The sequence below is a fragment of the Phoca vitulina genome, unplaced genomic scaffold, assembly GCF_004348235.1.
Source record: "Phoca vitulina isolate PV1807 unplaced genomic scaffold, GSC_HSeal_1.0 scaffold97, whole genome shotgun sequence".
In the NCBI taxonomy this organism is placed as follows: domain Eukaryota; kingdom Metazoa; phylum Chordata; class Mammalia; order Carnivora; family Phocidae; genus Phoca; species Phoca vitulina.
The window spans coordinates 2,351,458-2,356,364 of record NW_022589800.1 but is presented as its reverse complement, the minus strand read 5'-3'; the positions used below and the strand labels follow the sequence as shown (position 1 = coordinate 2,356,364).

Below are 4,907 nucleotides of genomic sequence, written 5' to 3'. Positions count from 1 at the left end.
ATGAGTGTAGCAAGGTCCTTGGATCCAGGCCGGTGCTAAGTGACTGGTGAGTGGGTATATATTAATGCAAGTCAGACTGAGGGGGTATACTTCAGATGTTTCAATGCCCCATGGTCTCTGTGATGGCTACTGGTTCCTCCCTAAGAATAATAGTGAACTGGTGGTTGCTGATACTGTTACACATGCAATCATGGGGGAACTTGGACAAGCAAATAGAGCAACTGTTAAAAAGAAACCCATTGGCCCAAAATGGCACCTCAGGCCAGATCAAGTACCCAAACCTTGTTTAATCCCTAACCTAACTACAGTTACCACTTCCCCTAGAAATGTTCACCTGTCAGTGAGATTTTTCTGGTCAGCACCAGTGAGGTATTCTGTCATATGGGCCCTCTCCATCCGCCAGGGAGGGGAGGTCATCTGAATGGTGAGACCCTCTCCTCTCACAATTAAGGGAAAGTAACCTTTCCTGAAACACTCCTTTTTCTTCTTATGGCAATGTCTTCCTATAAAATCTTCCCATTTATACATCTCTTCAGAGTTCCCCTTTACCTGCCAGATGTGTGCTACCCCATTCTTGAATCACTTAATAAAAACAACTGGATATTCAAATTTACCTGGATGATTTTTTGTTTTTTAACATAAGCAGCGGGAAGTTGGAAATGTAAATGAGCTGGGGTAGGGGTGAGATGGGGAAGGAAATACATGGGGGGTGTCACAAGGGCAGGAGGGACAGAGTGAAGGCAGGGTCCAGGGCTGGGTGCAGGGGCTGTGTGTTTACATGGGTTTCTCTCTGGAGAAGGAAAAGCCTGAGAAGTGCGGTCAATTTCTCATGCCATATGACTTGTTCTGAATTAGGGGACGTGGAGCAGGTTGGAAGCTGGTGACAGGGAGAAGCTGGAAGCCAGAAGGAGAGTCAGACCAGGAGGGGAAGTGAAAGTCTGAGCAGGTGTCCAGGGTTGAGGGAGGAGCACATTTGCATTGTTGCAGAGACCCAGGGAAGGCTTGTGTGTTGAGAAGGAAGTCAGAAGAGAGGTGCTGTGTGGTGTAGGTTTGCTAGAAGAGATGCCAAAGGCTGACTTGTAAGAAAAGAAAGAACATCTGCAAATATAATGCTGTTCCTGCAACTTGTGTTGCTGGTGGTTCCCCTCCCAGGTGGTGACAGTGAAGATGGTGAGATCTGGCCCTACCCAGTGGGTGCATGTGTGAGTGTGCATGTGTGTGTGTGTGTGTGTGTGTGTGTGTGCATATGTGTTTGTGACAGTCTTTGTTGTGTGTGATGTGTGAACATGTGCTTGTGTGCATTTCAATATGTGTGTAAGTATGTATGAGTATGTGTATGTAGGAGTCTACTTGAATTCCATCTTCCTCTGGGAAAGAGCCTCCAGTGGCTTCTGAACCTCATGTCTCCCCATCATAAATCTGAATCACACTCATCTAGGCAGGGAGTAGAAGCCAGACCCCAATTCTTGAAAAGCTTCATGTCTTCTGATACTTCACTCCTCTCTTGACCACAAGCTGTGCTCTTCTGCTCCTGACTAGTGTCACCTGACACCACCCCTCTCCCTGGCCTGCACTCTCCTCCCTCAATCTGTTACACACTCCTTGAACTGTACTTGTCTCCTCATTAAGTCCCATTAGTGAACTCTATCTATGTGTTCCCTGTACCCACTGCACTCCCTTGAAGCTAGATTATTTTTACCTCAGCTCTCCCACTGAGCCCTTCCCTATTCTCTGCCCACACCCTTCATCTCTCTCCTCCAATATTTGTTCCTTCCTTTATCATTCACCTCTTCCTCTGCCTCCATCCACCACCACTTCCGCTTTGTGTGAGCGCCCCCTCAAACCTCAAACCTCAAACCAAACTGTGCTCCATTCCCTCCAATCCCCTGAACTTCTCCTTCGGCTTCCACCATCATGGCTTCCACCCATCTCATTTCATCTCTTTCTCACCCCCTGTATTGTTACTCAGTCTCTCTTCCCCAGATCCTTTCCAGGTACAGATCGCAGGAGGCTGTGATTCCCACTTTGGAAAAGTATCAGAAGACTTTGCACAGATTGCTTATCAAGGATCAGATCTCATGAGTTTCCAGAACACATCATGGTGGCCATCTCCAAAGGGAGGAAGTAGGGCTCAGCAGGTCTGCACACTATTTAATCAGTATCATGTTTTCAGTGAAATGCTATACACGCTCCTCAGTGACACCTGCCCCGTTTCCTGTTGGGTCTTCTTGATGCACGGAAGGCATATCTCCAGCAGCAAGGTCAGTCCTGCTCCCTCCCTCCAAGGATTCTCTATTCTGCACTCATAAATTTGTACCATTCTTTCAAATTCAGGGTAAGAAGGAGTCAAGAGGGAGAGAGGATGATGGGGACAGGTTTCTAGAGGTAGAAAGATATCTATCTAAAGTGACGTGAATATCTACCCTCTCAGTCTGTGAATTCCTGTCCTGTCTGTGCAGTGAGGCCAGAGGCCTGGTTGTCCACTGGCCCCAGTCCCGGTTCTGTCCATCTGCTGCTGGTGTCCCACGTTTCTGGCTTCTACCCAAAGCCTGTGTGGGTGATGTGTAGGTGGATGTGATGAGTAGGTGGATGTGGGGTGAGTAGGAGCAACAGGGCACCCAGCAAGGCAACGTCCTGCCCCATGCTGATGGGACATGGTACCTTCAGATGTCCTTTTATGTAATAACCAGGGACGCAGCTGGCCTGTCGTGCCGGGTGAGACACAGCAGTCTAGGAGGCCAGGACATGGTCTCTACTGGGGTGAGAAAGACTGGGGTCCGGCTGGGAAAGGGGGTGGGTATTCCTCTGACAGAGCAGGAGAGCCAGATGCAAAATTGGGGATTCTAGGGACTCCAGACCACAAAGGACCAAAAAGTCAGTAATCCAAGAAATGGAAGAGCTGAGGGTGAAGGTCTTGCTGATGTGGGAGGATGTAGAAGGTGGGTAAGGGCCCATTTCTGAGGAGGGATGGGAGAAGTGAAAGGGGGAAGGGAGGTTGGTGAGGTAGAGGGTGACATGAGAAAAGAAGACCAGGGAGTTGCAATTCAACCTGGGGTAGATGGGAAGTGATACCCTCTGTGTACCAAACCCAGAGCAGCCCTACTCCAAGGGCTTGGTTTTCCTGGTGGTGACAGTGCTCCTGGTGTTTCAGGCAGGTCTGGCATTGTGGCTCTGGAAGCATTGGTAAGTCTTTGGAGCCAACTTCCTACTCTTTCCCATGTCTCTCCCTACCTTTAGTCTGTCTTTGTCCTCCCTGTTCCCAGTGCCCTTCCCCCTGTAGTGCTCACCTCCACCTACTGCAGAGTGACTCCTCTTGTTCCTCCCAGGAAAACACACTGGAGACCTCAGTGCACTGACCTCCCTTCTGAGCGAGATCCCAGCAGCCCAGGCCCCAGTACTTACCAAACCCAGCTCAGTGGTGATGGTCTTACAACTCTCTGTGTGCAGCCTTGTCTTTCATTTTTGCTTAATGATCAGTTGTCAATATAATCTCAGTTTAATTTAGCGGGGTTTATTTTTCTTTCTTGGTTCTGGAACTTAAACCTCAAAATTCATCTATGAATGGAATGAAGTCACAGCACCTGCTTGGGTGAACAGGCATCAGATGTCACTTCCTCCAGAGAACCCTCCCTGATTCACAAGTAGAAGCAGTCTCTGCCTGTTGAGAATTTTCACCACCTTTTCCTGAACTTTCGTAAATCTATGCCTCACATTCCACCTCTTGTTACTTACCCCCATTTAGGTCCCTCGTCTCTCCTAAATCTTAGGATCCTTGAGAACAATGTCCATTCCTTTTTAATATTTGTAACCTTGGCAAGGAATCTCACCTGCATGGAATATGTCCTCAATAAGAATCTGTGTTGAATATATGCCACATTTATAGCTTTTTCTTCTTCTTTTACTTCCTGGCAAGTTTGTAGTAGTTGAGATGTTTGATGTTCTTCTTGTTAAAAGTCTTGTCACCAGGCTGAGTGAATTCACACTCTTCTGGATTTTTGCTGATGTCTCTGAGCCCCTGAGGAGAAACACAATTTTTGCCTGTGACCATTCCAGTTATTTAACAGCAGACACCTATTGACATGGATCTGTTTCCTGATTCTTGGGGTTGATGGCAGGGGAATGAATGTTCTCTCTTGTCCTGGATGATAAAGTGTGGGGTAAAGAGCCTGAAACAAGTATAAACCATTTTTCAGCACCAGAGAAGCATGCCTGATGTTGATACCTGCATGCAAGAAGGCAGAGAAATTGTATAGATGAAACTTGCCAAGAGGGTAGATCTGAAGTGTTCTCACCACCAAAAAATTAAAGAAAAGAACAGAAAAAGAAACAAGAGGGTCAGGAGGGAGGAGTTTACATGGCAGAATAGTAGAACCCAAAGCTTGCCTGGATCCTCAAACCAAGCTAGATAAGTATTAAATCATTCTGAATACCCAAGAAATCGCTCTAAGGACTGACAGAACAAATTGCACAGCTAGAGGCAGAGAAAAGGCCCCATCATAGAAGGTAGGAGGTTCAGAGACATGACTTGGGGGAGAAATAGATCATGAGTGCTGTGGAGGGGAGGGAGCCCCGGTCAAGGATAGAGGAGAGAGAGTGAGAGACAGACAGAGAGAGAGAGAGGGAGAGAGGAGTGTGCAGGGGATTACACAGGGAAAACACTTTGCCAAAGCCAATGACTGGGAACTCAAGAGGGGCTGATTTTTGTGTTTTTGCAACCAGTGGGGCTCAACAACTGGAGTTTTAGAGGTCTGTGCCTGTGAAATCAATTGGAGTTCTGAAAAAAGAATTACTGCAATTCTACAAATAGAAAAGTGACCACTTTTTGCAAGGTAGAAGGTGTGGAGATGTGAATCTGGGGCAATATATCAAAAGATAAAGTGCAGAGGGGAGGGAGCTTGCTTAAAGAA

At 47.2% G+C, this 4,907-nt stretch overlaps 1 pseudogene; it reads left to right on the top strand.

The window, feature by feature from the left end:
• The first annotated feature begins 1,109 nt into the window (after positions 1-1,109).
• Positions 1,110-3,489, top strand: LOC116627466 (annotated as a pseudogene).
• The last annotated feature ends 1,418 nt before the right edge of the window (positions 3,490-4,907 follow it).